The sequence below is a fragment of the Brachyistius frenatus genome, unplaced genomic scaffold (assembly GCF_029030835.1).
Source record: "Brachyistius frenatus isolate BFR_SWC_R1_liver_20210118 unplaced genomic scaffold, ASM2903083v1 Contig_417, whole genome shotgun sequence".
NCBI lineage: Eukaryota > Metazoa > Chordata > Actinopteri > Embiotocidae > Brachyistius > Brachyistius frenatus.
The window spans coordinates 147,501-170,381 of NW_027211016.1; the positions used below are offsets into that span (position 1 = coordinate 147,501).

A 22,881-nucleotide genomic window follows, 5' to 3' on the forward strand; every position below is an offset into this window, starting at 1 on the left:
GGAAGGTGGAGAGGAGGAGGAAATAAAAAAATGAAAGAATTTATAGGTGGTGGGGGGAGGTGGAGGGGAAAGAAGGAGGTGGGGGGTCGATCAGAGAAGGAATTAAAAAAAAGGAGAATGAGGTGGTTCATTATCATTTATGGTCTCCATCGCTCTGCCCATTATTTCAGCTTCCTCCAGAGGGAAGACATTTCATTAGTTTTGGGAGGAGGGGTGTGTGTGTGTGTGTGTGTGTGTGTGTGTGTGTGTGTGTGTGTGTGTGTGTGTGTGTGTGTGTGTGTGTGTGTGTGTGTGTGTGTGTGTGTGTACGTGCGTGCACAGAGGGGGAGCTAGGTTGGGGGTCGGTCTGTTATAATTACAAAAAAAGACAGCAGCTAAAAAAAAAAAAAAAGAAAAGAAATCCCACATTTGGAGATACAAATTTGTTTAAAAAAAAAAAAAGCTGCTCGCTGGAACGGACGTGAAAAAAAGTGACCAAAAAATATTTATAATGTAAAAACTAAGGTTTGCGCAAAAACATTTAAACTTCGATTAAAGTATTTGTTAAATTATTCTTTTTCTCAACAGTCACGGCTGGGTTTCATAGAAATCTAGAAAAAAGGAGCAACGCAATTCGCGAATGTTCCTGTAGAGGGCAGCAGCGTCCGAACGACTTCAACTGCGTTTGAACCAACAAAAACGAATAAAACCACTCAGAAACATCACGATGTGACGTGGACGGGCGTTCAGCGATGAACTCTTCCTCCGAACCAGCTGTTCACTCGTCTGCCTGCAGTAAAATATTCACAACCAACATAACAGAAACGCTGAAACGCTGCCAACTCCAGCAAACGTCCAACAGCTGAAACAAACATCGTCTCCCGGCCAGAAAGTTTCCTTTTGTTTTTCCCTCTCGGTGATAAAAACACGGCGAAGACGCACCGTCGACATCCTTTTATTCTTTTTGCTTCATGAATTCAAATGAAACCGAGTGTTTTTCTTTAATGAGCCGTCAATCACACGTAAAGGTCCGATAACACTTTTCTTTATGTGACGAAACGACAGTTCAGAACTTTACTTTGAAACTCAAACGTAAAATTAAACACAATTAAATTCGAGGAAACGCAGCAGATGCTCGTTTCCTCGCCGGACACGATGTCATTAAAATTAGCTCAACAACAGGAAGCTGAACTCGGTCATAAAACGTCCAATCAAACCCGTTAAACTTCTTTTATTTCCCTATTTTTTATATGATGACGTCAGACAGACTCGATGCTAACGCTAGCCGAGCTATCGGAGAGTTCGTCTCTGCGGAGATACGCCGTCTGCTTCCGCATCGGGGAAAAAAAGCAGCAACGTCGTCGGCGTGGCTACGCGGTTACCGTAGCAACCCACGCAGATAGGTCGATGACGTCTGGACACCGAATCCGAAACAGCCTGTCCTAAAGATCTGAGCCGAGAAACTGAATCTGATTCCCGTTCACGTCTCATCGAGAAGAAAAAGAAACACGGACGCAAAAGTTCTTTATAATATAAATGTCCAAACTGGTTGAAAATAAAAGATTGGAGTTCCAGATGTCTCGTAGAAGATCAGAAGACCAGACGTTGAGTTTTAACCTGACGGATATTTAGGCAGAAAATCGTACTTCAGAAGTTAAAATACAGTTTAATTGTCTCAACGTCAGTGAATCTGTCGTTCAGAGAGCCGGTCGGCGACCGTTATCGCTTCTTATCCTCTGACCATGTGACCATCTGACCATGTGACCATCTGATCATGTGACCATCTGACCATGTGACCATCTGACCATGTGACCATCTGACCATGTGACCATCTGATCATGTGACCATCTGACCATCTGACCATGTGACCATCTGACCATGTGACCATCTGATCATGTGACCATGTGATCATCTGACCATCTGACCATGTGACCATCTGACCATGTGACCATCTGGCCTCGGCTCTCTGGTGGTACAAACGCCATGGAAACCGACCTGCGGGATAAAAAACAAAAATGCCCCCGACGCGCCGTAAGTGCACAAAACACACAAAGTGAAAGCAGCGCGTCGCGGCAGCACCGGCTGCCCTCCGACCTTTTCTATTTATTTATTATTTATCACGCCCGGTGAGATTTCAATACTCCTGATATCATTTATAAGAAGGTTAAAAAATCTCTTATAACTTCTATTCATGTCGATAGATTGAAATTTTTACCATCAACGAAGCACGTTTTAGCTGCATTTTGCGCATGAAAGCTGCTTTATTGTAAATTAAACACAAGTTTATGGTTAATATTATCAGACAAAAGGCTAAAACTCAACGTTAAAAACTATTATTGACGCCTTTCATTGTTTAAAGAAGCTGGAAAGTCTGTAAATCTATTAAATCTTCAGCTAAAAACCCCCAAAAAAACCCACTTTTGATCCAAACTAATTTTTTTTTTTTTAGCTGTTTTGGAGATTTTTCGACAGCTGGAACAACAAATATGAATTAAATGTCAGCAGAAAACATCTGATCCGCTTCTGTAAGACCATCCGGTCTCCTGTCGGGAAGTCATCTTCCTCCTCATCAGCTCTGTGTCTCTGCAGTTCCAACCTCCGCCTATAGGTGGCAGGTTCGTCGTGTGAATGCACCGCAGCGGACACACACACACACACACACACACACACACACACACACACACACACAGAGCAGCTCTGAGTGTGTGCAGTGGTCGCTGTGTGTTTATTTCCAGTGTAAAGGTCAGAAATGAAACTTCAGCGGAGTGAAACGTCCTCCGGCGACGTGTTTGTCCAGGAAATATTAAAATGATTATTAAAACAGAATCTCCGGCCTGCAGCCGCGACCCCGCGTTTAATATACCGACACGACGGGCGTAAGACACACAGAGGAACATCTTCACCGGCATTATTCCCACAAAGTCATTCATGAACACCGTCACCTGGTTTTTAATAATACTCTGTATGCAGAGGTGAATTAAATGCTGACTTTTTTTCCTCTTGTTGCTGTTTTTAATCCACTGAAAATAGCTTTTTTTTTTTCTTTTTGCAAATGTTGTGTTTTCTTGTGGTACATTTTTATTTAAACATATTGACCCTATTGTCTTATTGAGGTGATATCAGTGACATCACGGCACCACGTCCTGCAGAAGTTGCCGTCGTTTTCTTAATTTTTGACATTTTTCTGATTTTTCTAAAAAAATAATAACGTGGGAGCATTAACTAGAAATTCATCCTCTAACTTATCAATGAGGTGTTTTGTCTTGTTCCTGATTCCTGCTGCGGTTGATGACATCTGCTGCAGAAAAACAAAGGATGGATGGAGGAGAAATCAGCCGCTGGAGCTCCATTTCTATTGTTTTAAGTGGCTTCAGTCACTCACACATTACAGTGTATTACAGCACCGCGCACACACACACACACACACACACACACACACACACACTCTCTCCCTCCCTCTCGGGCTGTGATGTAAGCAGCCGAGGCCCCGCCCCCCTCCGGTTGCCACAGAGTCTTGAGGGTCCCGCTGCGTGCTCTCACTCCCTCCCTGCGCGTGCAGCAGGATATATTGACCATTTAAAATAAACAACAAGAGCAACTGGAGGCGGATGAACAAACAGTGAGAGCGCGAGGAAAAAAACAAAACAGACGCGGCAGAGAAGAGAGACGCGGAAGCGGCGTTGGCGGCGGCGACATTCATGTTTGTAACCTCCCAGAAGTGAAGGTAAGACGGCGGCATGTGTCCGCTGTTATCCTCCCGGAGTGGTGGCTTTTTTTCTTTTGCTGCTGCTTCAGTGTCTTGACTTCCTCGCATGCCGGTGACTGAGTGACAGGGGAGCCGGTGCGGTGCCGCGGTGCGGTGCGGTGCGGTGCCGCGGGTCGCTGACAGGCGCGCGGTTCAATTAGCGACGCAAACTCCTAGAAAACAGCGCTATTAAAGGGGGTTTCCGCCCACTCTCCGTCGGTGTGAGGCGCGTGGGGCGGGTTTTTAGTGGGGTTTTTTTTTTTAGTAAGTTGTGTTGCTGTCACGGTTGGCTGCGCGCGGGGAGGAGGGCTCCGCGTGCACACCGCCTGCAGCTCGTTACTGCCGCCGCTCCTCCTCGGTCATTGTGCGGCTCCGTCCTGCGACAAGCCTCGTTCCGGTCATCATTTGTCATTCGCGAGCGCGTTCCTGGTGTGATGCGGAGTGCGAGGAGGCACATTGTTCCGGTGCTGCTGCCCCTCATGCGCGCGCATGGTGGATGGCCGTGCGTGCGCGAGAGATAAACGTGTGTTTTTGTCTATTTAGCCTCTGTGTGTGTGTGTGTGTGTGTGTGTGTGTGTGTGTGTAGGAGGGGGTGGGTGGGTGCTGCGGAATGACCAAGCACCCGCACACAGTGTGGAACAATCGGTGGCGCGTGCCAAGCATTGAAACAGTGGCCTCTCAGTTGAATGGGCCATGATGGCGGGTGGAGGTGGTGGAGGGCAGCTCCTCAGCTGGTTCCGCTTCACCGGAGAAACACTTCACAATTTCATTTATTCAGCAGGTTTTTGGATTTAAAACCGGTTTCTGTTTCTTAAAGTCTAGAGTTTGTGTGTGTTTTTTTTATTTTTTTATGTTGACGTGTAGAAATTTCCTACAAAAGTGCAACAAAAATATGACTAGAAATGTCCAACTAACAGCAGAAAACAGAGTTATATCGGCGGCGGACCGTGTGCTTCTGTAATCGTCTTAATGCTCCATTTCCTGATGTGACTTGTATGCAGAGATGAGCGAGACTTCTTTATGTGTCAGTTTCCCACAAAATGTTTGTCTGGCGTTTTATCGTCCACTGAAAAGAGTTTTTGTCTGAAGAAAACGTACATTTTACTGTCGATCCACGGATTCGTACCGTCAGATCAGATCACCACCACATCCGTGAATATCTTGCAGAATCTTTTTGCCGTTGCAGACAGGAAAGTTTCTCCTTAGCACAAACAAAGCATTATATCACCGGCGGGTGTAATGTGGCGGGTCTGTAATTGTGTAATGCTCCACTTCCTGTTGGGATTCGTTGATCTCAGCTCTCCAGACAATCTGTGTTTGTCGCCGTCGAACTGCTTTATGAGATCCAGCAGAGATGGAAAGCAAAAAAAAAAAAAAGGGAGTTCGTGAGGAAGCAGCAGCACCGTAGGGCAAAAGGAACGTGTATGAAAACGCGTCTTCTCAAGCTGCTGCGGAGACACGGAGGTGAAGTTCTCCTGGTTCAGAGGTCAGAGGTCAGAGGTCGGGCCGTGTCGCTCCCTCCGGTAGCTGCTATGAATTCAGATGAGATGGTTGGAGAGCCGAGGTCCTCCGGCGTCCTCCAGCTGAAGGACCGACTCCTCCAAGTCCGAAGAGCAGATCGGGCTCCCCGTCCATCCGGTGCACTGTACACAGTGCGTGTTTCCATGGCAACGTCTCCCGGAGGAAAACTCACCAGCCAAAGTTGACAACTCTTATTACTTCGTCGCTGTCGGTTCATCCCTTCAGGAGACGGTGAGCGGCGCCGAGGTCACAAGATGGTTCTGTTAAATCGGTGTTTAGGATAAAAACTGAAACTCCTGCTGAGGAGGAGCTGGAGGGGCAGGAGGAGTTGAAGCTTCGATGAAGCAGCTCAATCAGTGAGATTTAGATTTTTGAGACTTATTTCAAGGACGAAGCTGAAACGGTACTTTCTGAGAACTTGAGGTGTTTTCGGACCGCAGGAACTATTTCAGTCTTCTTTTGTGTGGGAACTCTGTTTTTGAGGTACGTTTTTTTTTTAGCTCCTCCCCCCTGGGTAGGTCCTCCCCTCCCGTGATTGGTTGAAGAGGAAATACAGCGAGACATCAGAAGTCGCTCTGTTGACGTCGTGTTATTTGGTCGTTCTGGATTATTCATCTAAAGTTTTTAGTCACAACACCTTCCTGCAAATGTTTCACAATAAAAGCCTTTCTAATGAAACACGAAGGGGCTTTTATTTTGAAAAAACACAGGAAGTGTTTTTAGAGCTCGTATTGATGAGAAATGCAGGAACTGATCTTCCAACAAGAAAAACTGTATTTCCTCCATTTGTTTTCCTGTAATTGAAGAAATGGAGTGAACGAGAACAGAATAGTTCTTCTCAAGGAAAGTTGAATTCTCACTCTGACCTCAGAGGAAAAATTATGTTTTGACTTGAAAGCATCAAGATTTGCTGAATATTCAAAAGTTGAATGTAGTTTAATCATCCTAAATAAGGCCTGATGGGTGTTTGTCCGGCGCCTGAAGGGTTAAAGTCCTCCGATGTAGGGCCGAGGAGGGCCGAGGAGGGCTGAGGAGGGCCGAGGAGGGGAGGAGGGCCGAGGAGGGCCTCTCCGGGGTAAATCCTCATGCGAGGGCCTGCTGAGCTCCACGCGGCTCCAAAATAACTCCGGTTTTCTCCTGACCTGGCCACGGCACGGCAGGAGGCACAGATAATCCCCTTCTTCCTCTTCATCCTCTTCCTCCTCTTCCTCCCTCCGTCTTCAGTGCTGGCTGCACATTTGTAGATTTGTTAGGGTCCGAGCACCGAGTGGTGCCAAAGCCCTATTCTTCTTTAATTTGTTTTCCTTTTTCCAGTAGAGGTCATATGTTGTGTTTAAAGGTCGTGATGGTCGAACACCTTCAGTGTTCTCTGTGACTAATCTTTATTTTCACTATTGATTATGTCCATTTTTGTCTTAATTTGGTCCAACCAACAAAATCCAGAAATATTCCATTGATGGCGCTCAATATTAAAATCATATAATCCATCAAATGTATAAAAACGGAAGATGAAATCTTTAAATTAAATTGCTAATTTTGTCCAAACAATTTGATTGATAACATGAAACAGAGAAAAGGATTAAATTCTTCCATGTTTGTTTTTGCTGTAGATGTAAGTAATTGTTGTTGATTCATAGTTTAGTTCGGTCAGACTGAAGCTGAGTCAGCAGAAAGTTTGGATCCTCGAACACGATGTTAACGTCTCCTCTGTTTTTATATCACAACGACTGTTTGAGCTGAACATTTCTCATTTTTTGTAACGTTCAGCGAGAGTTTAAAAAAAATGTTCACTGTCACCAGCCGTCCAATTGCAGTGAAGGAGGGGGGCGGGACAAACAGTTCTAACCACAGACCCCGGTCGCTGATTGGTCCGCCCTGCAGGGGCGGAGCCGAGTTACCGGACGGTTATTCGCAGAGAAGGAAACTGAAGCTGCTGCTTGTTCCTGAACTCTGCTGCGTTTCTGCCCTCTCAACCTTCTACGTATCATCTCCATCTTTATCCACAGACCTGTTTCCATCTTCTCTCCATCTTCTCTCTCCATCTTCTCTCCATCTTCTCTCCATCGTTCTCCATCTTCTCTCCATCTTCTCTCCATCTTCTCTCCATCGTTCTCCATCTTCTCTCCATCTTCTCCATCTTCTCTCCATCTTCTCTCTCCATCTTCTCTCCATCTTCTCTCCATCTCTCTCTCCATCGTTCTCCATCTTCTCTCCATCTTCTCCATCTTCTCTCCATCGTCTCTCTCTGTTTCTCTTGTCTCTTCCTTCTACATCACCTCAACACCGTCTGCCTTTCTCTCCGAGCGCTGAAAGATCCGAACAATCTGCTTTTAACAACAAACCTGGCAGGCTGCTGGTTCATGGAGGAGGGGGAGGAGGAAGAGGAGGGGGAAGAGGAAGAGGAGGAGGAAGAGGAGGAGAAGGAGGGGGAAGAGGAGGAGGAGGAGGACCGCTCAGGGCCATCAGGGATTTTTTTTAATTTTGTATTTTAATTACATGACATCTCCAACGTTTCCAGCACATGAAGAGGAATGTGAAGTAAACGAAGTGGTTTTACTTTCCAGGAACGTCTCTCTCTTTCCTCTGGAAGTCGTCGGAGGGACGACGGTGACTAATGTGAAGACATTAGTGAACGCTGACGCACATCGTTCAGGGATGAACGAGGGGCTCAGATGTCAGTCTGAATACAGAAATCCACTTCCTGCTCCATTCATCTGCTTCCAGACGAACTCGTGACATTTCATCTCCTTTTCTTTAAAAACCTCCTGCAGCTTCGATGCTTTCTGCATTTCTGTCTTTTTATTTAACAGCTAGATTTACTTTAAATTGTGTGTCGATTTTAGACGTGAACCCGCAGTAGAACCTGCAGCAGGACGATAACAACTCCAGGTGAGACTTCACCTGAGCTCCCTGCAGGAAGTGGTCACACGGGAACAGGAAGCAGCAGCAGGAGGGATTTTGTTTGATCTCTAATCATTAAAATAATGATGAGTTTCTGTCGTCGGCTTTGACTTTGTAGCTGTGTGTTTACAGATCAGGTGGTCAGGTGATCAAGTGGTCAGGTGATCAGGTGGTCAGGTGGTCAAGTGGTCAGGTGGTCAGGTGATCAAGGGGTCAGGTGGTCAGGTGATCAAGGGGTCAGGTGGTCAGGGCACTCAGGTGATCAAGGGGTCAGGTGGTCAGGTGATCAAGTGGTCAGGTGATCAAGGGGTCAGGTGGTCAGGGTACTCAGGTGGTCAGGTGATCAAGGGGTCAGGTGATCAAGTGGTCAGGTGGTCAGGGCACTCAGGTGGTCAGGTGATCAAGGGGTCAGGTGGTCAGGTGATCAAGTGGTCAGGTGATCAAGGGGTCAGGTGATCAAGGGGTCAGGTGGTCAGGTGATCAAGGGGTCAGGTGGTCAGGGCACTCAGGTGAGAAGTTGAGCTGTTTGAACTTTTCTCTCCGGCTCTGTTTGCTCCACATTAATTTGATCTCGGCACAAAGCGAATGGTGCGAGTTTATTTAGTCCGCTTTTCTCTCATTTAACATTTGATTGAAAGTATGTAAAGTAAGACGCCCGGTTCAAAGGGCGAGTTTTATTTAATCCGAGGTGTGAACCGGTCAGAGTGTCATGTGCCTTTAAAACCTCGCTGGGTTGCTGTTGTGACGGCTGATTTGTTCCAGAAGTGGGAAGAATCTTCTGTATTGAGCAGACTGATAATCTTCCACGTTTGACAACAGTTAAATCTAAATATTTCTATTATGTTTTTGTGACCAGTGGATGTTGGACAGATTCGTGTTCACGGCAATACTAACTGTGATGAAGACGTTAGTAAGGCAGCGATAGCTGTGTCTGATGTGTTATATATTGTGTTATATATTGTGTTATATATTGTGTTATATATGAGTACAGCGGAGGGACGTATTTCTGCAGGTGAATGTAGTTCAGCATCGGTCGGCCTCGATGAGTTCAGACAAACACGTGAGAATAAACACGTTTAAGGGTTAAAGTCTTTTTTGAGCAAAACAACAAATACAGAAAGTGTTGTTTTTACTTTAATGTCTCAGTTAATCAATAATAATCTACATTTTAATGCACAATTAATATAATATAAACCCGCCATCCTTGATTTTCCCGCTCCGACACCCAAACCTCTCGGTTCACACGTTCGCCTCCATAAATCCTGATGCACTAATATTTCCCTGTAAAACTTTTATTTTTAGCGTCGTAACAATACAAAACGGTGTCGTTGGCTTAATATCTCGCTGATGCATTTAAAAAAAAAAAAAAAGTGCAGTCGTGTACCTGCAATGATACAATATAATTTATTGTGAATAAAACCTTCTCGTACAGAAGAGACTTATTGCTGGATATTTACTGATTTATTTATTTCATCTCTCCTGCCAACGTTATTTTGAGCCTCTTCATCATTCAACATCATCAGCATCTTTCCGAACCCTCCTGAACTCTGCGTCCACGATGAGCCGGTGTGATGAAGTCCTGTGGTGTCGATCACGCGGCTCCAGCACGAAGCGTTTCCATGTAATTACCTCGGTTGTCTGAGGCCGGCCGGTGAGCCCGGCGGCCACCGAGCTCAGAGTGCTCAGCGTTCAACCACTGGAACCGCAGAGTCCCTGCAGAGATCAGCTGAGCTGCATTCCATCCATCCAGCGCTCCTCCTCCTCCCCCTCCTCCTCCCCCTCCTCCAGGAGTCTCCCACATCTAAGAGTAGAAACCGGCTGATGGAGAGACGGACGGCTCAATCTGCTGATCTGCCGTCAGCCTGGAAGGAGAAAACGCTGCTCGGGGGAGAACGCGTCGTAAAAAAAAAATCACAATGTTTTCCAGCAACAATGAAGGACGAGTCGGATGTTTATCTGGACGTGAATGAAGCTTCGCTGAAGTGGAAGTCAGGGAGGTTTCAGCTTCAGCAGAACGTGTGAGATCCAAATCAGAGCGTAAAATGTGATTGGACCGTTCCCATGTGGGCGTGGCTTAGTGAATACATTGCACGATAGGTAACACGAAAAAGATGCAAAATGAACACAAAGAAGACAGAAAATTACAACAAATGAGGCTCCTGCTTTGTGTTTGAGCGTCTCGTTCCTCCTGCAGGAGGCTCGGGGGGATTTTAAAATGTCTTTAAGATCAAATAAAATAAAATAAGACTTATGAACATAAAGACACAGTTAGGAAGACACGTTGTTGTTGTTGCTCTGAGGGGAAACCTGCCTGGTTCTGGTTCTGGTTCTGGTTCCTGGTTCTGGTTCTGATTCCTGGTTCCTGGTTCCTAGTTCCTGGGCGGTATTGGCAGGGTGAAACCTGCCCGGTCCAGCTCTGACCTTTGCCTGCTCTAATCCCCTGCTGTGTTTCTCTGGGATTGTTTCCTGCAGGAGGGGAAAGGAAAAGGGGTTAATCGTGGTGCTCGGGGCAGATTTGTGACTGACTGGATTAAGACGGGCTCAGAGTGTCGGACACTCCACTAATCTGCCGTATCCGAGCCGCCGCCGGCCGCCGGGGAGGAGCACAGCATTTATTCTCCGACTGATGAGTCGCCTCGCCGGCAGGCCGGCCGGCTGACTTTCTCCCTGATTGTGCGAGTGGGCGTCCAACGGGTCCGATGATGATGATGATGATGATGATGATGTCAGATGTCAGATGAGAAGTGTGTTTTCTTTCTGTTTTTGAGCCCTGCCCAGTTTTACTGTGGAGAGAAACCCTCGGTATGTTCGGACTCTGTGTTGATTCAACACTTTACAACCGCCCCCCTCCTTCCCCCTTCCCACCTCCCCCTGTGGGAGTCAATCATTAGCCCGACGCCGCTCAGCGTTTCAGCTCCACGGCGTCGGAATGACCTCCAGTCAGTTTGTCCGTGACCGCAATGGTGCAATTCAGATTTCCCTCCATCGGCTGCAGGAGTTTCATCCATCAGAGGAGGAAGTCAGGTGACTTAAAGAACCGTAAAGTCTGCAAAAGGCGGGAGGTCGGGGTGGATGGTCGGGTCCAAAAAAATGTGTAGATTTAAACCCCAAACCAAGATCTCTCCCTCTTCCATCCAACTTGTTTTTGTCGTTAAACCACCTTTAAGAATACCACCGAGGGCCACCAGGGGCTGGCTCCAATAGACTCCCGTTGAAAAACATCAAGTTCTCTCCTGAAACACCAAAGTCAGTAAATGTTCTCCACAAGTCGTCATGATATCATTAGATAAACTCCTTCTGATTAGTGTTTCCTTCTGGAAATAACTCCAGCATTCGTTAGATATTAGGACAAAAACACTGCTATGTTTGAGGGGGCGTGGCGGGTTTGATTGACAGACCTGGGGTGCAGGCTGTTTTCCGGTACAGGTGGGCGGGGCATAGTGTCAAATCTTTGGTTTGAAATCCGAAAACAGCTTTGATCGGTTAGAAGTGTTTATATCATGTTGGGTTATGTCGAGTTCAGGCTATGATTATCGTGTGTGTGTGTGTGTGTGTGCGTGTGTGTGCGTGTGCGTGTGCGTGTGCATGACAGAAAAGAGGTCAGGCCTTGACGATGACCTTTATCACCCGTCTGTTTAATCCACCAGCGACCTCGTGGCAACTGTGTGTGTGTGTGTGTGTGTGTGTGTGTGTGTGTGTGTGTGTGTGTGTGTGTGTGTGTGTGTGTGTGTGTGTGTGTGTTAGGGCTCTGTGTGTGTGTGTGTGTGTGTGTGTGTGTGTGTGTGTGTGTTAGGGCTCTGGTCAGTGTGTGTGTGTGTGTGTGTGTGTGTGTGTTAGGGCTCTGGTCAGTGTGTGTATTTTTAGTGTGTGTGTGTGTGTGTGTCTTAGTGTGTGTGTGTGTGTGTGTGTGTGTGTGTGTGTGTGTGTGTGTGTGTTAGGGCTCTGGTCAGTGTGTGTATTTTTAGTGTATGTGTGTGTGTGTGTCTTAGTGTGTGTGTGTGTGTACCTATATCGACCACATATTCTGAATTATCACCATGGAAACTGAACTGATCAGACAATGCAGTGATATGTCGTAGCCCGTCGCAGCATCAGAGGTCACATCGTTGTATAATTTGAGCCTCTCGGCCGCCGTGAATGAAATGTGACGGTTACATTTTACAATTTAAGACCAACTGTCCTTTAAATAATAACCGGAAAATCACGGAGGCACATAAACACTTCTATTATCTTAAAGATAAAACTGTTTGTTTGTTTTTTTGTCAGGAAATACCACTGATCTCTGATTTATGGGTAATACACACACACACACACACGCACACACACACACACACACACACACACACACACACACACACACACACACACACACACACACACACACACACACACACACACACACACACACACACACACACACACTCCCACTCCTCCATCCTCCAGTGCTCTCTCTGTTACAGCTTTTTTTTTTTTTTGTGAAGCTTAACACTCCAGCATGTGTCATCCCATCAGCCAGATGGATGAACGGGCAGCGAGTCAGTTCGGCTGCCAGTCGGCTAAAACACCTCCATTGTTCTTTCAAATTCCTGCTCGGTGATGAATTGGTTCGTCAATACGATGTCTGAGGAAAGACAAAGAGCCCGAGGTGAAGTGATGCGCTCAGCAGCTCTTTGCAGTGTCCAGAATCGGGAGAATCAGAACTCTAAACGTTTTCACAAACGCACCAGACTCCATTCATAATTCTTCATATTTGTAAAGTTTCCCGTCTGATCGTTGCAGATGAACGCTGTTTTTTACGTGTTTTTTTTCTGCTCTACAGTTCGGCATCGCTCTTTAGTTTGTTGTGCGTTTTGTGGTCTTTTTTTAGAAGTCTGACCCCATGATGAATTTGGTTGTCTTATTACGGTCGTCTCTGCGAGCGTGTTCTCGTGAGTTCTTGAGAAGTGATCTGATCGTTTTCAGGAAGAGATTCAGCTCCAGTTTTGTTCACTAACTTTTGTCTTCTTCTGTTGTCTGATGAGTCAAAACATTATTAATTCACAGTGAAATAAAACAGAGAAAAGCAGCCAATCCTCTCAGTAGAGGAGCTGGAATATATTTGGTATCCGCACTCATTCAATGACTTCTGGAGCTGTTAAAAGCCCTGATTTTTATTTTAAATCTTTTACAGCACAACAGTGAGACAAACACGTTTTAAATTCATTGCAGCGTTGCGTCGGCTTTGTCTGCTGCCGTTGGCGTCGCTTCAGATTCGATCGGCTTCGGCACTTTGCCGGGAACTCGAACTCTCTCTGTTTAATCTGCTGCACGTTTTCCTCCGAACAAGTTTTAACGCTGCTGGAAGACCAACCAGCAGCTTGTTTCTCTCGCTGACGCTAACAAGACGATTGTGTTGGCGATACCATGAAAACAAACCGAGCAGTGTGTGTGTGTGTGTGTGTGTGTGTGTGTGTGTGTGTGTGTGTGTGTGTGTGTGTGTGTGTGTGTGTGTGTGTGTGTGTGTGTGTGTGTGTGTGTGTGTGTGTGTGCGCGCGCATCAGGTCTGTAAAGTCCAAGCGGCCCCAAATGAGCTCTGTGGAGAGCTCATTGCCTGCAGCTACACACACAAATACACCTGCTGGGAGGCTTGTTACAGCCACATGCATGCCTACGGGGGGAAGAACGCAGCTCTCACACTGATGTCTCCTGTCATGTTTACAGCCGGATGCTGCAATGAAACACTCATATATATATATATATATATATATATATATACACACACTCATATTTTTTATTTTTTTCCTCTTTATATGGTATGTATCGATTATTTATGAGGTGAGATCCCAAAGTTGCACCTCCTGCTGTGACCCGCCGCTCCCTCCATGTTGGAACCCGTCTGGGATTCACGCTGGAAGTTCAAACTGAGACCTCTCGGCTTAACGTTCATTTTTAGGGAACAGAGAGAAGTCGTACGGAGACGAATCCCGAGCGACGATCGTGTTGCTGAGGGTGAAGAACTCGCTCGCTGTCGTGTTGGAGAACCCTGTTGCCACGGCGCCACAGTTTAGGTGGTTCGCAGCGAACGTTTTCCCCCTCAGACGCCTCAGGAGGTCCTGGTGGAACTCGGTGTTGACAGTCTGACTCTGAGGGAAGAATTTAACGCCGACACAAAGAAAACCCACCTGGTGTCTCCTGACCTGACGCGCCTTCTTTGGTCTCGGACGGTGAAGCTCCGCCCCTCTTGAAACGTGAACGTGACTCAGAACACGTCGCCCGGCTTGTCTCTTCATCGCCGTAGACTTTCTGAAGACTTTCAAGGGTCTCTGTTGACGGTTTACACAGTTTGATGCGCACTCAAACCAGCGTTTCCCAAAAACTCAGTCTTGTTATTAACACTATAACCCCCCCCCCCCCCGAGTGTCACCGTTTCCCTCGACGACTCGTTTCTCCTGATATTCAACAACACGTCCATTTTATGAAATATGGAGATTGCAGCTGACTTCCAGAGATCCAGTGTCTCTCTTTCTGCTTATGACTGTGAAACCAAACCTCCACCTGGAGACACTAAACTCAAACGGTGCATCGGGGCCTTTTTCTTACAGCAGCAGTCTGAGAACTCGTTGATCATACTCAGATTATATTTCTACAGGAAAACTGTTTTTTCATATTTTCTTAAACTGAAACCAACGATGAGAACCAGCCAGACTCAACCAGCACCGAACAGATGTGATTCATATTTCTGACTGGAGATATCACTGGAGAAGTGTGTGTGTGTGTGTGTGTGTGTGTGTGTGTGTGTGTGTGTGTGTGTGTGTGTGTGTGTGTGTGTGTGTGTGTGTGTGTGTGTGTGTGTGGCGGTGCCCGTCTGTCTGTGGTTGGACGTCTGCCTGCTTCCTCCTCGTAGTCGACAGCTGAGATGTTCTCCGGGTTCAGAGTTTAGATTCATTATTTATGGCTCTAAAACGATGTCTTTTTTTTTTCTTTCTGCAGCTCCAGCTGTCCGAGCTCGTTTACAAAAGTCCCGAATCATCTGAATCATCTTTTTGTGTGCGGTTTGGCTTCATTCATTCTTTAGAAAACACAGACTCTGACTTTGTCTGATAATAGACGATGTATAATTTAAATAAACCTCCCCAAATATATTTAATTTTGAACGAACTGTGGAGGTTTTAGCTTCTCTCCTTTCTTCATGACGCGTTGGCTGGGTGATAAAAACTCTGCAGACAGAATCGAAAGCAGAACTCTGAATTTTATGGATCATCACTTTAAGACTTGAACTAAAGAAAACGCCCGGAAGGCTGAGCAGGAGAAGTGCCTCTAAAGTCAGAGAGGAGGAGGAGGAGGAGGAGGTGATGAAGGAGATATGAGAGCTCAGAGAGAGAGAGCGTTACAGAATAACACGCCGTCAGCAGCCGGATATCAGATCCGTCTGCGTTCAAATCTTCTGAAGGATCAAGAAAAAAAAAAAAGGAGGATGGAGAGCGGTCAGTCGGTCAGACAGGAAGTGGAAAACGTTGTGACCCCGCCCCCTCCTCTCTCTCTCTCCGTGCGTGTCTGTTCGATGAAGGTCAGCAGCGGCCGATCGATCGTCTCCTACGAAGGTTTTTATCAGCGACGTCCGTTGGTTGGAAAAGTTTCTCCGTCTGTGTTCGGTGTCATCGAGACCTGAATTCATTCAGTCTGGATGCTGAAAACACCTCCTGCATGAAGTGTTGGTGTGTTTGTTTCTGCGGTTGTACACACACACACACACACACACACACACACACACACACACACACACACACACACACACACACACACACACACACACACACACACACACACACACTCCTCCTCCTCCTCATGGCTGGTTTTCTTATGCAATCAATATTCTGCAGTGGAGCTCCTCGGCCTGTTAATCTTTGCAGCATGTACGAGGTGTGTGTGTGTGTGTGTGTGTGTGTGTGTGTGTGTGTGTGTGTGTGTGTGTGTGTGTGTGTGTGTGTGTGTGTGTGTGTGTGTCCCAGCCAGCTCTCCTCTTATCAATATCTTCACCTCTCCCTCTCAGTTCAGAAATGATCCTCTCCTCTTCCCTCCAGCCGCCATCGATCTCCACGAGAGACGGATTCAGTCAGAAAATAAGACGCTCGTTGATTCTTCACGTTTTACTTTCCAACCCAACTCGTCACAAACATGGATGCCGTCCGTCCGTGTCCTGTTTTTTTTGGTGGTTGTGTGTCTGTCATGATGGCGGTCGAAGCAGCAAAACTGATTTCTACTGTGACCGCACAACGACGTGGAAATTGAATGCTGGTTTCCTGTGTGTGTGTGTGTGTGTGTGTGTGTGTGTGTGTGTGTGTGTGTGTGTGTGTGTGTGTGTGTGTGTGTGTGTGTGTGTGTGTGTGTGTGTTTCATTCACCTCCTGCTGCTCAGGAGTGATTGAGGTGTTGTTGTGAATGTTAGTGAGAAATATGAAAAAAACTACGTTTCCAGGAAGTCTTGAGGCGGTTTGATAAATAATCCCCCCGGCTGTGAGGCATTCAGGGAATGTCGGCAAACTGTTGTCCAGCGATAATTTTCACATTGCTTTAAGGCTATGGTTTATTTTTCTGTTGGATCAATTCTTTGCCTCTGCAGCCAGTAATAAGATATTTATTTAATGTGTTTTAATATCGGAGCCGCTTATTCTTCTGTTCATCATTTTCAGTCCCACAAACTGGATATAAAAGTGTTGGTTAGTTTTCTGGAGGTCCATCTGAAAATAATCCCTCATTCATTAGAAAAGAAGATTCAAGAAGACCTGTTTTTGGGGGCGTGTCTGTTTGATTGACAGGCCTGTGGTGCAGTCAGGTTACAGCTATCGGTGGGCGGGACATAATATCACAAACCAACAATGATGTCACTGTTGCTGGTTTAGTCCGTGAAAGTCTGAGAATCTGACATGTGACCTTTATGTTGGACTTATTTCTGTTTTTTCTACTTTCACCTCTTAAAGTCGCTAAAAATCCTCCCGGCAGCGCTCTGAGTTTATTTCTATAAATATGTGTCGATATTGGAAGCAGAGGTTCCTGCTTTACTCTCACATCTCAGTTTTAAATCCACCGCTGTCGTCTCGGTGGGCCGGTCGACAAACACACACACACACACACACACACACACACACACACACACACACACACACACACACACACACACACACACACACACACACACACACACACACACACACACACACACACACACACACACACACACACACACACACACACACACACACACACACACACACACACACACACACACACACACACACACACACACACACACACACACACACACACACACACACACACACACACACACACACACACACACACACACACACACACACACACACACACACACACACACACACACACACACACACACACACACACACACACACACACACACACACACACACACACACACACACACACACACACACACACACACACACACACACACACACACACACACACACACACACACACACACACACACACACACACACACACACACACACACACACACACACACACACACACACACACACACACACACACACACACACACACACACACACACACACACACACACACACACACACACACACACACACACACACACACACACACATATACACACACACACACACACACACACACACACACATACACACACACATACACACACACACACACACACACATACACACACACACACACACACACACACACACACACATACACACACACATACACACACACACACACACACACACACACACACACACACACACACACATACACACACACACACACACACACACACACATACACACACACACACACACACACACATACACACACACACATACATACACACATACACACACACACAAACGTTAAGTTAAGTTAAGTTAACGGCAGCACGGTGGTGCAGTGGTTATCACTGTCACCTCACAGCAAAAAGGTTCCGGGTTCGAATCCGGTCCTGGGCCTTTCTGTGCGGAGTTTGCATGTTCTCCCTGTGCTTGCGTGGGTTCTCTCCGGGTTCTCCGGCTTCCTCCCATCATCCAAAAACATGCACCTCAGGTCAGGTTACCTGGCGCCGCGCTAGTGGCAGCCTGCTGCAGCAGCTCCCCCCTGAGAGCCCCCCTGCTGTAGTGAAGACATTTCCCCTCGGGGATTAATAAAGTGTATAAAAAAAATACACACACACACACACATACGTGCTGCAGATGTTTCATGAGATCCAGCCGAGCCGCCAATTTGTCCCATTCAGACGTCCTTCCTGGGGTGATGATGATGATGATGATGACAACAGTGACCAGTTTTTTTCTATTTATGGAATCTGAATTCCATCAAATCAACATCATTATAATGGGCATCCACCTGGATCAGTTGCCATGGAAACCAACAAACAGGACCAGCACGATGAAGGAGAGGGGGGGGGGGGGGTGGCTCACTTCTGATGGGCGCAGAACAAAAAAAAAAAAACATCTGAGAGTGAGAGAGCTGGCAGGGTGGATAAGGGTGGACTGGCAAAATGGAGGCTGTAGTGGGGCGGGGGCTGGTGGGGGAGGCCTGGGGGGAGGCAGGCAGGGATAAAAAGGAGCTAAATGAGGAGGTGGGATGGTGCGGGGAGAGTAATGGTGGGGGATGGTGGGGGGGACGATGGCAGTCTGACAGTTAGAGAGGCTTCAGGGTCCCCCCCCCGCCCACCACCAGTAACACAAAGAACAAAGACAGAAGGAGAACACCCCCCACCCCCCATCTACCTCTCCACTGCAGGGGAACTGGTCACCTTAATTGATTTTCTTAATTAAATTCATGTCTGCCGGGGAACGACTCCGGTGTCCTGATAAAACACACAAAGAAGAACGGCGGGAAAATGTTCCTCCGTTGTCCGACAGTCCTGAGAAAGTAACGCCGACGACCATCAGTGACGTCACCACGTTGGACGAGCTGGGGGAGGAGCCAGCGGTGGATCTGACCGATCCGATCGGAAACCTGACGATACTACGTCCCGCCCACCGATAGCTGTAACCTGACTGCACCACAGACCTATCAATCAAACAGACACGCCCCCAAAAACAGGTCTTCTTGAATCTTCTTTTCTAATGAATGAGGGATTATTTTCAGATGGACCTCCAGAAAACTAAGAAGAAGGAGTGACTTTAGCTAACAACACCGAGATAACTGATGGACACATTTTATTCACTTTGGATTTGATGAGAGAAGTTGAATGGGAGTCTATGGAGCCGGAGGCTTTTTGGAGCCGACCTCTAGTGGCACTCGCTGGTATTGCAGCTTTAAGGCATTAGCCTAATTTTTCAGACCCAAAAACTCATTCGGGATGGACCGACGGTGTGAAAACGGTCCTCGTGTCACATAAACTTCCTCCTGCCTGAATTAATGAACTGAAATCTTCCACCTCGGAGACGCGCTGCAAATACAGAATAACTGGGAGGTTTGCATGATACCTTTTTTTAATTAACTGTATGTGATCAGCCCGGTGGGGGGGGGGGGAGGGGGGTTAGGATATTAGTCGTATTTGCAGTGAAGAGTTGTCGCCAAAAAATGTTTTTTGAAAGACGTAAAAAACATTCTGAATTACATGTTGTGATGATAAATTGTTCCATTAGTGACATAATAATGGATTATTTTGATTGACAGACTACGTGACAATAAAAAACATTCTGCTTTTTTTAGAATAAAACATGAAACAATTTTTTGTAAAAGTGAAAAAGATTCATTAATAATGAAACTGATGGTTGTGAATCAGGGACGCTAGTCGGACAGATTTCTGCTTTTTAACGGACGTTACGCCTGAAGAGCTTTTAGAAAGCCGGACTCACCGGAAGAGTTTTGGGAGTTGAGCGTGAGGAAGACGATGATGAGGAGGTTCGGAGACGGTTCGGTGGAAGTGGAGATGAAGACGAGAGGAGAGGAGACGAGTCCTGGGAGGACGAGACGCTTCCTTCCGTTTGTCCGGTGGCTAACTCGATTAGCTTAGCGAGGACACACGACCAGATCCGGCTGCTGAGACACACACACACACACACACACACACACACACACACACACACACACACACACACACACACACACACTCACACACACGCACACACACACACACACACACACACACACACACACACACACACACACACACACACACACACACACACACACACTGTGACACACTGCTCTGTTTGTAGATGACAGATGTTTTCCAGCCGGAGGTTTGTTGAGATTACAGAGCAGCTCGGTTAGTTTACAAAATAAAAGCGGGACAAAATTTTTTATTCAGATTTTGTTGTAAAATTAGCAGCAAGGATAAATTGGACAGAAAGTAAGAAACCAAAACAAATGAGGATGAAGAGGATGAAGAGCCGACTAGAAATGAGGAGTTAGTTTTGTTGATAACGTTTTATTTTGAAAGACTTTTTGCCGAGCTTGTACTGACCATCGTTTTATTTAACTAACAGGCGGCCTCAAATATTGAGTGTTCATTGTTGTGATTTCCTGGAGGATGTGCAGAGTGAAGTGATAATGAGGAGGAGGTCGGGCTCGATGGACGGGTCCACGCTGCTTTCCAAGTCTTTGTTAGTGACGTCATCTTTTCCCCGAACGTATACAAGTCTTCTTTTTTTTTGGTCTAAATCTCAACAACTGTCGTGTTGTTTTTTTTAACAAACCATTTTAAAACATTGATTGATATATTTAGATTTATTTATGTCTGATATAACGAGTAGCAGTCGGTGGAGGTTTTGATTGACAGCTGCAGCCGGTGGAGCTGAATGTTTTATTTTCATGTGTGCAGACAGAAAGTTAGAAAAACCAGCAATGATTTACACCATCATTCATCCTCTTCTTCCTCCTCTTCCTCCTCACTTTCATTCTCCTCCTTTCATATTCAGTGTTCTTCCTCCTCCTCCTTCTCCTCATTCTCACTGTTCCTCTTCTTCCTCCTCCTCATCATCACTTTTCCTCCTCCTTCTCCTCCTCCTCCTCCTCTCACCTCCTCTCTGGTTAAAAATAGACAGTAGAGAAAAGAGGTTGTTAATTATTCATCTTGGGTGCACTTTACTGCTTTTACACCTCTCATAATCTTCATCATTATAATCTTCATCATCATAATCTTCATTGTTGTCATCGTCACTTCCATTCTGTGCGGTTTCAGAAACAAATAGATTTTGGAGAAGTTGTTTGTTGTTGTTTGTTTGGCGGAACTTCTGAATCCAGTTTGAAATGAATGTTTTCTTGTTGGTTTTTAGATGAATTGTAGATTTGAGATGCAGATTTTAATTTGTCCAACAGGAAAACTCATTTAAAGGAACGAATAAACGGAAGAGAAGACAAATATCTTAAACTTTGAGGTTAAATATGAAGCCTCTGTCTGAAGAGTGTTTGTACAACGGACTCATCAGCTGACAGGTGCAGCACTCACTTTGACATCTGTAGAAAAGCAGTGCATTGTGGGATTGTTTGTAGAAAGTAGTGAAGTAGAGTTGTCGTAAAAAATGCACCTTGACCTTTGACCCTTGACCCTCGGTCAAATCTGTTGCGCAACATTTGAAGTAAAACTGAAAAAAGATGCTGTTTGGTTCTCTTTCTTCTCCTTCTCCTCCTCCTTCTCCTGCTTCTCCTCCTCCTCCCTCTTCTCCTCCTGCTTCTCCTCCTCCTCCTCCTCCCTCTTCTCCTCCTGCTTCTCCTCCTCCTCCTCCTCCTTCTCCTCCTCCTCCTTCTCCTCCTTGAGTTTGTGTCATTGTTTACGTTGTTCATCTCTATGCAGATGAGTCATTAATAAACACACACACACACACACGGGGAACATGCAGGAGAAAAAGAGGAGACGACATCTGTTGGTATTTCTTCACACTCAAAGGAAATCTTCACTTTATTGTCAACAAATATCATAAAACAGCCAAAGTAGCCGTGTTTTTAGTCGACTCGGGAGTTTCTGACATCAACAGCTGATCTGCAGCGCTGGTTTCTACTGAAGGAAGTTGCTGCCGATGATAAAGCGATAAAGACGAAACCCACGAGAGTTCAAACGGCAAAAAGAAACGACTTTTATCTGGTTTTATAGCATAATTTACGGATTTTTAGCACCGTTAGGTGTTTGTTAGCATCGTTAGGTGTTTGTTAGCATCGTTAGGTGTTAGTGGTTTGAGCTGTTTGTTAACAAGCAGCTGTTAGCTGGTTGAGTTGTATCGGGACCTTCTGAGGCGTCTGAAGGGAAAACGCAGCGTGCTGGAATCACCATGGCGACAGAAACAGTCGCGTTAAGGAGCTTTAAAACCAGCTGCATGTTCAGATCTGTGCACACCCGGCCGATCGTCGTATCATCTCACGAACACGCTTCCTGGTGTTTCTCTCTCTGAGCCGTCGGAGGCTCGCAGCTTCTCCTCCTTCAGCAGCGTGGCGACGCGGTCGTAACGAGGAGCGAACGAGGCGCCATGAATTTTTAAAGGAGACGCAAAGGATTTTCTTCTGCGAGCAAAACGGTGTCATCACCTGAAAACGACTCCTTTTCTTCGACACCTCGAGTCTTCGGTTTGCAGCGACGACGCTTCCTGCTGCGCTGCAGCGAGGAAGCTAATCCAGTGTGACGAGTCCGGGGAGACTCCTCCTCGGAGAACCTCCTCTCACGGACAGATGTGGGTCGTGTGTGTGTGTGTGTCTATGTCTATATATAGATATATATATATAGATATATCTATA

At 46.2% G+C, this 22,881-nt stretch overlaps 1 protein-coding gene across 1 annotated transcript in view; it reads left to right on the forward strand.

Moving 5' to 3' along the window:
- LOC138636934 (nucleolar protein 4-like) overlaps positions 1-22,881 on the forward strand; it is a 63,157-nt gene that overhangs the window by 36,687 nt on the left and 3,589 nt on the right. The gene's annotated exons all lie outside the window — the stretch shown is intronic.